A 14,241-nucleotide genomic window follows, 5' to 3' on the forward strand; every position below is an offset into this window, starting at 1 on the left:
CCTTGACAGCTCCACTTGCCTCGTCAGCTCCTGTCATGCTCAACCGGAAATACCGTGACAGTTTACGTTACTTGCGCTGAAGCCGCTACCCCATCAGATCTTCACATGCGCAACCGGAAATAGTGAAATAGTGTCCGGTCATAGCCATAGATATATGGTCGTTAAAAAAAGAAAAGAAAACCGCTTGCAAGGAACGTTCAACATTGTTGCTACAGCAGCCTGTCACATGGGTCAATAATGTGAACAGGGCCAAATCGGATATGTACACTTGCTAAAAACAGTGTGGACAGTCAGCCCTAAAAATCGGATTTGAGGAGAAACCCGTTCATCATTCGGTAATTTTACCGATTCAACATGTCATCATCATTGCTCTCTTTTTTTAATTTTAATTTTATTTTTATTTTGTATGTGCGAATGTGCATGTGTGTGTGTGTGTGCATGTGTGCGTGCGTGTGAGTGTGTACTCATTAATTGACCTAAAACCTATTAAAAATCCCATACCGTTCACCTAAACGACCCCCCGCCCCCCACCCACACCTGCCACCCACCACCCCCATCACCCAGCCACCCGTACCACCCCCCAACCAAGACCCCCTCGACCCAACCAATACAAGTGTATGTGTGGTGCATTAAAATTGGGAGCAGGTGAGATGGAGCAGAGGGAAATGATATCCCCCCGCTCCGATCCACCTGCCTCCCAGACGTGTCAGTGAGTGTATGTGGTGCATTAAAAATAAATAAATAGGGGGCCGTGGTGGCGCGGCGTGGACACGGATGAGGGACCGCAGCACTGTTTAATACTGCGGCCTGCCCCAACCGATGGCGCCCCACCCCGACACCCCACCAGTTGTGGGGTGTATTAAAATTTTAGGGGATTTGTATCCCTCCCCCCCCAAAGTGTATGTTATGTGCCCAGCGGGGCCCTTCCCAACCGGGCGGGGGCAGTGGGCGTTTTTTCCATTAAAATGTGACTTATGAGGAGGTTAGACCATTGGTCGATATTCAGGGTTAGTTTAGTTTTCCAGTTAACAAGAAATGTTTTTTTTTGCGATAGTAAGGGCTAAAGTGTAGATTTAAATTGTTTACGTGGTAAGTCAGTTGTTGTTAGGTCAACAAGCAAAGACAAGTTTGGAGATAAAGGTATCTACAGTCCAAGATAGCGGAAAGTTGTTCTAAGACTTTAGTCCAGAAATACATAACCAGAGTGCATAACCATAAAGCATCAAAATAAGTGTCTGTAGTGTTTTGTAAACACTGGAGACAAATGTCGGAGTCTGAGAGTCCCATTTTCTTCATCATATATTGAGTAATGTATGTTCTATGAATAATTTTATAATGGATAAGTTGTAAATTTGTGTGTTTTGTCATTTTAAATACGTTATCACAAACTTGAATCCAAAAGTCAGATTCCAGAGCTATAGATAAGTCTGTCTCCCATTTCGAGATGGGTAAATACATTTGATCAGTATACGAAAGTAACTTATATATTTTTGAGAGGTTTTTTGTTGTTGTCGGCGAAAGCTTGGTAATATCTTTAGTTAAAACAGGCGGTTAGAGCGTACCCCGAAGTGTTGGAATTTGTTTCTTTATCATACTTTTAACTTGCAGATAATGTAAAAAAAAATCAGTTTTTTATTTTGTATTTTTGGAGCAAGAATGTATATGATATAAACATATTATCTGAGAAAAGATGGTGGAGATGTGTAATTTCTTTCTACTCCCACACACCTAAATAAAACGATTGGTTGTTAAGTTGAAAGTCGGGGTTATGCCATAGGGGAGAAAGCCCGCAGGGCTCCATTTGGGCTTTTATAATTTATAGTGCCTTCCACCAGGCAGTCAGGGTGGCGGAAATCATTGGGTTTTTAAAACAATTGTATCGCTTAATCGATGTTGTAATAAAGAGTAAATCTAAAAGTCTGAGGTTATTACAATCCTTCTGTTCTGGCAGGCTTTTCTAAATAAAGTAAAATATCATCGGCATAAAGATTAATTTTGTGTTCTGTTACCCCAGAGTGAATTCCTTGAATCCTTCTTTCCTGGCGTATAGCTAATACAAGCGGCTCAATAAATATTGCAATTAATAAAGGGGACAGTGGGCATCCCTGTCTTGTGCCTCTCTGTAGAGTAAAACTCTGAGATATAATGCCATTACTAGTAACTGTAGCTTTAGGAGAATCATATAATACTGACACCCAGTGAATAAATGACTTCCCAAAGCCAAATGTATTTAAAACAACAAAGAGGAAGGACCAGTTAACTTTGTTGAAAGCTTTTTCTGCATCCAACGATATAATAACTGCCTTTTTATCATGCCGCTGTGACATGCTAATAAGGATAATTAGCCTCCTAATATTATTAGAGTGACGACCTTTAATAAAGCCTGTTTGGTCGCTATGAATGATTGTCGAGATTACTGTTTCTAGTCTAGATGCGAAAGCCTTAGCGATAATTTTAATATCAGTGTTAATTAGTGGAATCGGACGGTAACTTGATGGAAGGGTGGGGTCTTTTTCTAGCTTTAATAAAAGTTTAATTGCTGCTGTATTCATGTGTGGGCGTATGTAACCATTAGTTTTAATTTCTGTTTCTACTCTTAAGAATAATGGAGCAAGCATTAACCAAAAGTACTTTAAAAAATATAGCCGGATAACCATCCGGGCCAGGTGCTCTGCCATTAGGCAAACTATCTAGAGGACTGTACAGCTTGTTTATAGTAAGTGGCGCATCTAACATATCTTTATATTTAGTAGTTAACTGAGGTATATTTAAGCTACTGAGGAATGCCTCAATATACTCAGGGTTAGGCTTGTTAGTTTCTGAGTATAGGTTGCGATAATAGTTATAAAAAATTTGATTAAATTCTTCTGGTGATTGTGTGCATTCACCAGTTGTCCCTTTAATAGCCGTGCTAAGAGATTTTTCCCGATTGCGTTGAATTTGGTTTGCAAGAAATGTACCTGATTTGTTATTATATTCAAAGTCGTGGTATCTCAATTGTTGTATTATAAACTCTGTCTTTTTAGATAACATATCGTCTAACTGTATTTTTCTATTTTGTAAGTCAGTCCATATTTGGTTATTTTGGTTTATTGCGTACTCATCCGTCAGTTGTTTAATTTTATCTTCCAAGTAATTTTATAATTTTTGATCCTGTTTCTTTTTATAAGATGAATGTGATCTAATTTTACCTCAGTCATTTATTTCCAAAAAGTCTGCTCACTCTCTTCTTATAATTTTGTCTAACTCATTTAGCAGTGAGATGTTAAAACGCCATGTCGGGGGTGGTTTAAAGGTATAATCAACTTGTAGGGTAAGAGAGACTGGTGCATGGTCACTAATAATAATAGGATGTATTTTTGACACAATTTTATCAGCAATAGAATTATTTGTAAGAAAAAAATAAATTCTTGAAAAAGACCGGTGCACAGCGGAAAATAAGGTAAATTCCTTCTTAATTGGGTTTTTAAGTCTCCAGCTATCGACGAGGCCAAAATCAGCCATATATTCCCCTATTACTTTAGTAGATTGTAATCGCCTTATACATGTTGTATTATTAGAACGATCTGTTAATGGATTTAGGACTGTGTTAAAGTCACCTCCAATAATAATAGTAGAGTTCGCTGCTAAATCAAACAGCTGAGAGGAAAATTCATGGAAAAAGGCCGGATCATCATTATTAGGGGCATATCAATTACCAAATGTATATATATTATTAATTATAGTCACCTGAATAATAATGTATCAGCCCTCTGGGTCTGTTACTGTATTATTTATAGTAAAAAATACATTCTTATGTATGAGTATACAGACTCCTCTTTGTCTACTGTTATAAGGGGCAGAGTACACTTGACTAAAATTCTTATCATTAAGTAATTTTTCTTTTTTGTAATTTTGTAATTTTTGTAGGTGGGTTTCTTAAAGGAGACAAATATCTGCTTTTAATTTTAAGAGATGGTCTAAAAAAAATATTATTTTTGCGCCACAAACATTCCAGGAAACCAGAACTAATTTATGCATATAAACAATATAGACTCAGTCCTGTGTATATATCTGTATAGGCTATTTGTTCATATTGCCATGTTATAAGCCAGGACCCACACTACTCATTTCCTATAGGTAATTTAAAATACTTAGGCATAAAAATCTCACCTAAATTAACCGATTTAATTCATTTAAACTTTACTCCACTTCTGGATAGCATTTATAGTGACTTGGAGCGCTGGAATAATCTTCCTATTTCTCTAATAGGACGAATAGCCACTATTAAAATACCCAAAATAAACTATTTTTTCTCAATGATTCCATTTAAACCTACGGCTAACTGGTTCCAGTTGTTGGACTCAGCCGTTACAAAATTTTACTGGAATAAAAAAAAAGCAAATATTAGTCTATCTACTCTTCAGAAAAATAAATCCAAAGGAGGTCTAGAGGCACCAAATTTTATGCACTACTATATAGCTAACAGCTACAATATATAATTTTATGGGCACAACCCAACAGAGACACTAACTGTTGGCTGGAACTAGAACAGAAGGATTGTAATAACCTCAGACTTCTAGATTTACTTTTTATTACAACATCAATTAAGCGACATAATTGTTTTAAAAATCCAATGATTTCCGCCACCCTGACTGCCTGGTGGAAGGCACTAGAAATTACAAAAGCCCAAGTGGAGCCCTGTGGGCTTTCTCCCCTATGGCATAACCCCGACTTTCAACTTAACAAACACTCGTTTTATTTAGGTGTGTGGGAGCAGAAAGGAATTACACATCTCCATCATCTCTTCTCAGATAATATGTTTATATCATATACATCCTTGCTCCAAAAATACAAAATAAAAAACGGAAATTTTTACATTATCTGCAAGTTAAAAGTATGATAAAGAAACAAATTCCAACACTTCAGGGTACGCTCCAACCGCCTGTTTTAGCTAAAGATATTACCAAGCTTTCTCCGACAACAACAAAAAAACTCTCAAAAATATATAAGTTACTTTCATGTACTGATAAAACATCTTTACCCATCTCAAAATGGGAAACAGACTTGTCTATAGCTCCGGAATCTGACTTTTGGATTGAAGTTTGTGAAAACGTTTTTAAAATGACAAAACACACAAATTTACAACTTATCCAATATAAAATTATTCATAGAACATACATTACTCAATATATGATGAAGAAAATGGGACTCTCAGACTCCGACATTTGTTTCCAGTGTTTACAAAACACTACAGACACTTATTTTCATGCTTTATGGTTATGTACTCCGGTTATGTATTTCTGGACTAAAGTCTTAGAAAAACTTTCCGCTGTCTTGGACTGTAGGAAACCGTTCTCTCCAAACTTGTGTTTGCTAGGTGACTTAACAACAACTGACTTACCACATAAACAATTTCAATCTACACTTGTAGCCCTTACTATCGCAAAAAAAAAAATTATTGTTAACTGGAAACATAAACAAACTCTGAATATCGACCAATGGTCTAACCTCCTCATAAATCACATTTTAATGGAAAAAATATCTGCCTCAAATAAAAACCAAATATCAAAATTTAAAGAAACATGATCTACGTATATAGGATTTTTTAACCTAAACCTGGTTACTTAATTCTGCCTGTTAGCGAGAGCCACCGCATCGTGATAACTTACATTGATGTTTCTGTATTTAGCAATTTGTAACTAATGGTTGTGTTTTTATAGTCAGGAACCCAGCTGCTGCCAACAGGATCGAGCAGATTCACCTCCAATGGGCTCTAAGGGTTAATATTCGGATTCATTGCATGCCAGTGGGTTAATTCTGTAGGTGCTGTCCCCCCCTGGCTGGGCATGGGCAGGTCTGCCCCTCTGTTGGCTGCTGGGTGGCGGCTGCGTCTTGGCCGTTCCCTGGGTCTCTTGGGGGGTGCTGCGTTGCGGGGCTCTCCCTGGTGTCCGGTCCGTCGCTCTGGGCCCGGCGACGCGGTTCGGGGCCTGTGGGCCACCGGGGTGCCCCGTGGTTCCCTCTCCCCTCCCCCTTCCTCCCCCTTGCTGCCTCTCCCCGCCCGTCCTCCGCCTCCCTGTCCCTTCTCCCTCGTCACCCTTCCTCCTCCTCTCCCCCTCTCTCTGCGGCCCTGCCGCTGCCCCTTGCCCTTCTTGTCGTCCCCTTCCCCCCTCCCTTCCCCCTCCCCTGTCCGCCTTCCTTCCCCTCCCCTGGGCCGGGGGCTCCATCCGTGGCCCGGGTCTCGGCGCTCCGGGGGCCGGGAGGGTGGGGGGGTTTGGTGTTGTGCCCGCCCCGCTCCGGTAGACCTCCTGGCACCACCGGCTTTGTTGGGGGGCGGGGTTGGGGGGGGTGTCTGGGGTCTTGGGGGCCTGGGTGCGGCTAGGCTAGGTTAGGGTGGATGGCGGGGGTGGATGGGGGCGGGGGGTCGTGGGGGGAGCGGGGGCTGTGGACCGGTGGGGTGCCTGGCGGGCCTGCAGTGCCCCGTCCTGCTGCGTTGGGTTGGGGGTGCGGGCCGTGTTGGGGTGGGGGGCGCTCCTGCTCCTGGGTTTGCTCTCCGGCTGGTGGCCCTGGCGGGGCCTGGGGGTCGTCCTTTGGCGCTGCCGCGGCCTGGGTGGCCCTGAGGTGTTGCGTTTGCTCTGTCCTGGCAGGGGTCGACGGCTCCCCTCTTTGGTGGAGATTTTCATGCATGCCAGATCCACCACACCAGCATCTATCGAAACTCAGACGAAATCTGCTTCTTCCTCAGGTCATTGAATCGGTGGAGGCTGGTATCTGTGGAGCTCACTCTGCTTCGTTTGTCCTTCCTTCCTTTCCTCAGTCTTTCCTTTTGGTCCTCTAGGTTTTGGGTGAACTAACGAATACACACACGCACGCACACACGCACGCACGCACACACTCACGCATACATACACATTCTCACCCACATACAAAAAAAAAAAAAAGAAGAGCAATGATGATGACATTACCGAATGAACAATACTGAGCTCTTTAAGAAAAAAGAAAAAAAAGAAAGATATATATTTTTTTTTTATATTGCCATGTTATAGGATCACTTAACTGTTGGCCAACGAATTCCAAACTCACCTTTAATTCTTTAACGTCCTCGGAGATGAGGCAGAGGACATCTAGTTTTTTATTTATGGAGTCCAACATACTGACCGAAATGTCCGTAGTAGCTAGATCGTCCATGTCTGTTGCTGAGTCATTTTTTCTCTTCTTGGAAGGTTTCTCGAAGGAAGGATCCTCCATCGCGCAGCTGTAAAATTATCCGTCGATGAAACGTTCAAGGTCCTCCACGCTGGGTGGTATTCCAAATCTGCCGGATGAAAGAGAGAAGAGAAAAGCCAAGTTATATGGTGGTTAAATTCGGATTTAGTTTAGCATAATAGAGCTAGTTCTATTTTAGCAGCAGGGCGCCGCCATGTTGGGTATTCCCGATCTCGCTGTAGGTCTCGCGATAGTCACAGCATCTCACGATAGGTCCGAGCTGTTCCACGTCATGTCAATTACCCCACGTCATGTCAATTACTTCTTGCGCATGCGCTGAAGGTACGTAATAGTTGGTGTCGGTGCGGTGTGTATTTTTGTCATTTCTCTACGCGACGTGCCAACGTCTGGGCTGACGCCACAGGGGAGTACAGGAGTACAGGGAGTCCTCAAGTTACGGCGGAGTTCCGTTCCTACGCTGGTGATGTAACCCGAATTTTGATTTAAGTTGTCTTTCCCCGTTAAAGTCGATATTTACATCATAATACTTTGTACAGTAATTTCAAAAAACATATTTGCGTGACCCGGTAGACGGCAGAACCAATATTTCATGTTCCCGCGTGGACATTCATTGCTGAGGGACGACAGAGCAGTGCTAATTCAAGCCAAAATACAGAAATTTGACACGACTGATGGCGAGCCGGCCGGCTGAGGGACGTCCGTTGCTCGAGGTGACAACAACACAACTTTAACTAACTTTAAAATGTGGGAAATTAATGATAAAGAAGGTGCTACGGACGAGGCACGGGCGCCATAAAACCGAAAGGACATAGGTCGCTTGTGACGTAGCACGGGGACTCAATTACATTGTTTAGATCAGATTACTGTACATTGTCTGCTCATATTCCATATTTAAATCTTATTTCATTAGATGATGCAAATATAATTTCTTTAGAGACATGTTAAATATCACAATAATATCGCTATCGCGATATTTAACACCCATATCGCATATCACATGTTTGTTTGTCCAATATTGTACAACCATATACGGTATGATAAATCTGATACTGTTTATTATAATGTAGATTAGGGATAGACCAATTATCAGCCGGGCTGGTTATCAGCATCGATATTCAGCGCTTTGACGAATATCAGCATTGGCCTTTTTGAAGGGTCATACGGCCGATAATAGATCAATTTAAAACTGTGTTAACTTCGGGGGGCTATTTAAATTCTAAGTTAGTTTTGAGATGCTGCTGACCCTAGGCCTAGGAACTCTCTGCACCATGTGTTTTTATTTGAAAATAAAAGTAAGATGAGTAAAAATGTAAAACTTCAGATATTTAAAAGGTTTGGATAATGCCGATAATGGCCCAGGAAGGGGTGGAGGAGTTTTGGTCCTCCCAGATTGATACTGTTTGACAATCTGAAACCTTTAGCATTGGACCTTCTGGCAATGCAGTGTTGGGAAAGTCCATTTTCTATGCGAAGTAGTTCAAAGTTCAGTTCACAATTTTAGTTTAGTTCATAGTTTTTAATTGAATTTTATTTTTAAACTAAGTTCATGGGTCCAAAAATGAACTAGTCCAGTGTTTCTCAAATGGGGGTACATGAAGGCACTCCAGAGGGGAGTGTTGGGAACGTAAAAAGTAATTAGTTATAGTTACTCATTACTTGCTTAAAAAAGTAACTGCGTTAGTAATTGAATTACTTCATAATAAAAGTAACTCGTTACCAGGCAAAGTACAGGGCTTAAAGTAATCCCGCGTAAGAGCCACCAGCGCAATGACAAATCCAGCGCCCAAGTCAACAGTTTACATGTGGGGAATATTTGACACGTCTGGCAAAACACCGCTAATGCAGAGAAAAGGCCAACTTCAAAATAAACCTCCCCATACCAAGTAATATGTGGAGCGCAATGCCAATGAACGCTTATATTTTGTAGTTTTTCCAGTAAGTGTTTTGGCAGTCGTGGCGCAACGGATGACTTGACTCGTCCTGAGGAACTTTCCCGTTGCCTGCCGTTCTTATTGCCGGTGTAAACAATTGCGACCAAAGTCAACAAAACAACTTCATACAGAAATCACATTTGATCGCCAATTAAGGGCACTAAATGAAGAATTACGCTGGTATTGTATAGCACGGGGCCTGTTGCCAGTGTTTTGTGTTTCTACAGTGTTAGCGTGCTAACGATGCTAGCGCCTGCAGCTAGAGCCAGTCAGACTACTTTTCAACGGCAGTCTAATCGATGTGATGATTTGCACACTTTGATACTGACAGCCGGACACATTTACCATTTCTAGAGATCAGTTTAATAAACCAAGCTCACTCGATTGTGCATTTGACGGTCGGCAAAATCACAACTGTGGTTCTGACGTCACTTTGTCTCACAGACCAACAACTACTCAACTCTGAATTTCATTTCATACAAAGTGCTGTACATGGAGTAAAAATCTGTCATGGAATAAAGACAGGTAAAACAAAAATAACACCAAATAAATTAATAATTATCTTAAGTGGGTAAATGAATAAGTCACAAAAATAACACAAGTAGGTAAGTAAATAAAATAAATTAATTAGTAATAAAATACAGCAGGTACCATAAAACATTGAAACGATGATGAGTCTCATGCCGAGTCAACGCCAAAGAACAAAGATGTGTTTTAAGAGTGGGTAGAAAGGGAGGTTGCCTAATATTTAACGGAAGGTCATTCCAAAATCCATGGGGAGAGATTTGTCGAAAATCTCCCGAACGTTTTGGACAGGAAAATATTGTGCTGTTAAGCACAATTTAAGTAATAAAAAAAGTTAATTATCTAGAAAAGAAAGTTGGTCGATCATTATTAAGTGATAGTTCGTAATAATGAGGCTACTGAAGCCACAAGAAGAGCCTCTGAGAGCACACAGGAGGTTTATAAGACACATCACGCCATGGGGCCAAATTAAATATGGCATGTGGATGGCGATGATAAACTGAGATCCTTTGTCGTGTCAGGTTTTTTAATTTGTCCTTCTGTTTAGTTATTTTTTGTTGTGTTTTTAAAATTTGGTTATCATGTTTATTTTTTATTTTTTTCCACTGATAATTTTTTAAATATGCTGTTATGTTTATAAATCTGCAAGTGTGTTCAGTTTGTTTTCTTTTTTTTATTGCTGTCGTGTTTTTTTATTTGCCATTGATTTGTTATCTGCTGTTGTGTTTTGCACTTCAGGGCCAACGTAAATTTATTTTACAATGTTTATGATTTTCTATGCAGTACGTGATGACATGAAAAAAGAAAATAATTAGAATGGATCAAATCGCCCATGTATACCACAATGTGTTGTAAATAAACTCCAGTGTACAGATAGTGTGGTTGTGTGTTGTTTTTTTGCCAACGTGCATGTGTTTGTGCATGTGTGTGTCTGTGTGTGTGCTGATTTACAGCTTCTGACATGGCAGAATGAGGACGAAATTGAAATCTTAAACTAGAAACCATCAATCTACACACTGACACATACACACGCAGAGAAACATTCACTCAGAGCAGCTGTTGCCCTAATTAGATCTGCTCTGCACAACACACTTATCACCATTACTTTTCTGCTAATTTAGAGATCGATCTAATTTTATGGATTCTTTATTGGGATTATATTGTAGCCAGTTATCATATATATATATATATATATATGCATGCTGCTATCACTGCTTTCAATATTTCGCATTTGGAAGTATCTGGAAGATGACACATAAAGCCCATCACCTTAATTGAAATTAAAATCATTTATGCATGAATGACTATACATCTATTATTTATTGTCTTTCTTTTCCTCTTTCTTTCTTTCTTTCTTTCTTTCTTTCTTTCCTTCTTTCTTTCTTTCTCTTTAGCACTTGTTTCTTCCATTTTTGTAGAAGTCAAAAGGAACTGGATTTCCTTTAACCAACATCAACTTTCCAAAAGCTGAAATGTGTGTGTGTTTTAATATGCATGCAAACTGTGTGCATTGTAGCGGTTATGCACTTTCAGAAATAAGAGCGGGTGCATGTAGTGGGATGATGACAAAGCTGTTGGAGGCTAGTTCACTGGTAGGTCAAAGTCACATACCACACGCACACACACATATAGATAGACTGGTTGAGAGAGACAGATGGCACTCTTTTCGGGTATTAAAAAATAGAGCTGAGGTTGGCCATGGTTTAGAAAAGAATAATCATACATACACATTAATCATTAATTTTAACCCCAGAAAATTGCTCTAATGCATTACAAGACCTATACTTTTAATTAGGGCTGAAACTAACGATTATTTCAATAATTTATTAATCTGTCAACTGTTTTTTCAATTAATAATTAGAATGTATCGAATCGCCCATGTATACCACAATGTGTTGTAAATAAACTCCAGTGTACAGATAGTGTGGTTGTGTGTTCTTTTGTGCCAACGTGTATGTGTTTGTGCATGTGTGTGTCTGTGTCTTACAAGACCTATACTTTTAATTAGGGCTGAAACTAACGATTATTTCAATAATTTATTAATCTCTCAACTGTTTTTTTCAATTAATCGATGAATCAGATAAGACATTTCTATTTCAACAATTTCGTTCCCATTAAAAAAACAGCAAATCATTTTAGATTGGCAGGGCAAAGAAATGCACAAACAGTATGCTGCGTGAACATCCCAAAGCAATAAAATAATTTATGAGGTTTTTTTTTTTAACTTAATGTTGATCTAAAAAAAACATTCACAATGTACCATGGACTACCGCCCAAAAAAAAAAAAGACTTCAAATGTAAAGTACACAGAGGTGTCGACTCAAGTCATGGGACTTGGACTTGAGATAGACTCGAGTCATGAATTTGACAACTTTAGATTCGACTTGACAAAATGTTAAAAGACTTGCAACTCGACTTGCACTTTACCAACAATGACTTGTGACTTCACTCGGACTTGAGCCCTTTGATTTGAAAAGACTTGCTTCTTCCACCAAAACAAAAAAATGTAAATGTATGTTCATGAGTAAGTTCCTCTCAGTGTGTGTGCGTGTGTGTGTACGTGTTCAAACTGGGCTGACACAGTGCTGTCATTCAGTAATGTCAGGGAAGCCGCAAAGGCGCAAACACACGCCGCCTATGCTAAGGCAAACTTCAAAATAAAGCTGACCAAATAATAAATTGACACCAATGCAACAGCCTTGGCGGATTTTACTTTGAAGTCTGCCTGCATGGTGGCGTGAAAAGCTAGCTTGACTACTTCCCTTTGACATTTTGGTTTGCATTATCAAAGTTTTTATTAAAATTACATATTTTCTACCACCATTATCATAATGCCACCCCGAAAGTATATTAATTACTCCGTCATTGCACAATACGGTACAAGTCCCCGTGGCTAGTAGCTAACTGTTAGCATTAACATTGAGTGCCTGGCTACCAACAGTAGTTTGACAATAGTTTGCTTGCTTTTCTTATTGTGGACCTATGCTACTTTGTAATCCACTCTCCCTGTTTAAACGAAGGGTATGGAAGCATATTGCTGTCACACCAACTCACAGTACTCTGGGTCACAACATAACCGGTTTGGATGCAGTGGAGATGGTGTAGCTTGCAGCCGTGGAGCCGTCCGTGCCCCTCCAGCTGATCCAGGATAAATAACACTACCGCCAGAGGGTCCGACTGATTCTTCCTCCTGTACAGTCCCATGCACTTTAAATTCCGTCTGAGAGTGTGCATACTTATTACAACGCCATCAACTGTGCTTAGCAATTGTAAAATCTCGCCATGCCTTAAACTGTTAGAAAACGATCCTTTTAAGTTTTCTGCGTATTCGTAAAATTGTTTTCAGAATCAGAGTTGAGATCTGTGAACAGTTTCCTTCGAAGGTTTTTATTATCAAAAGCTTTTGATGACACAGAGAGGGGCCAAACGCCGCCATTGTTCTTCCTCGTGTGTAACGCTCCTCCCCCGTCCAAACGTTAATATACTTCATTCATGCCAAAAAACCCTCCCCTTCCGCTTCCTCTGCTGTCCCTCCCTCCTCTCTGCTGCCCCCAAGCAGTCACAAGATAGAAAACAGGAGATCAGATAATCATTGATGTGTAACAGAGCCAGACGAGCTGGCTCCAAACCCCTCATCCTCCCAACCGGCTATAAAACACATTTGCTCCCCCAATTCTGTGAATAATGTGAAGGGAGACGGGAGAAAGCAAATATGACTTTAACAACACTCAAACATACACAGGAAACCTCCCTACACATTCCTTTTCCCCAGATAAATCAAAGGACGAATCTTCACTCATCAATCTTTACTAAGTTTACACCGCTATGACTAAATCTAAGCAGTTATAATTAAATTGAAACAGAAGATTGTTTTCAATCCCTAACTTGGACTCAAAAAAGTCCAAAAAACACAGAAAAAATATTAAAAAACATTTCAGAGAAAAATTCCAGCGGGATCTTCATCGTCGCAAACAGCTGGCGCAACATTAAGCAAGGGTTGTGTGGGGAGATTGGACATTATCATTAGAATAAGAAGCAGAATCACGCATTAATGAAACATCCCTTTAGCAATGAGAGGAGGTTGTTTAGCAGTCATGTGAAATTAAAGAACAATTTGATTCATTAAAAGATTTTTCAGTGGAATAAGCATATGTGAGGCTTAACACAATGTGTTGTGGTTATGTTCAAAAAAAGAGTGTCGCGATGCAGCAGCAGATGGAGATGCGTTCCCACTTTGAAGCCATCTCTGGTTTGTTCTTTGTTGAATGAGAAAATGGCGTTGTCAGCTTTTTGCAGAACCCCAGGGTAGATTGCCTGCAAATGTGACTCAATCGTTGTGGAATGATGTCCCCAATAGGGGCAGCTGGACACTGGATCAGTCGACGTTGTTTTCCCAGTCGGGTTGTCATCAGGTGATCATCAGGTGGTGAGATTGCTGAGCCTGGGACAGATCCGGTGGGCCGTGTAGATAAGATGTGGAACGATGTGGAACGGCGTGTCTCCCTCCTCTATGTGCAGCGAACTGCACAAGATGTCCTCTCCGTCACCCCGTGGGGTCCAGTTCACCTGGGTGCAGAAC

The sequence above is a fragment of the Leptonotus elevatus genome, chromosome 1, assembly GCF_054856555.1.
Source record: "Leptonotus elevatus isolate MCC_2025b chromosome 1, RoL_Lele_1.0, whole genome shotgun sequence".
Classification (NCBI taxonomy): Eukaryota; Metazoa; Chordata; class Actinopteri; order Syngnathiformes; family Syngnathidae; genus Leptonotus; species Leptonotus elevatus.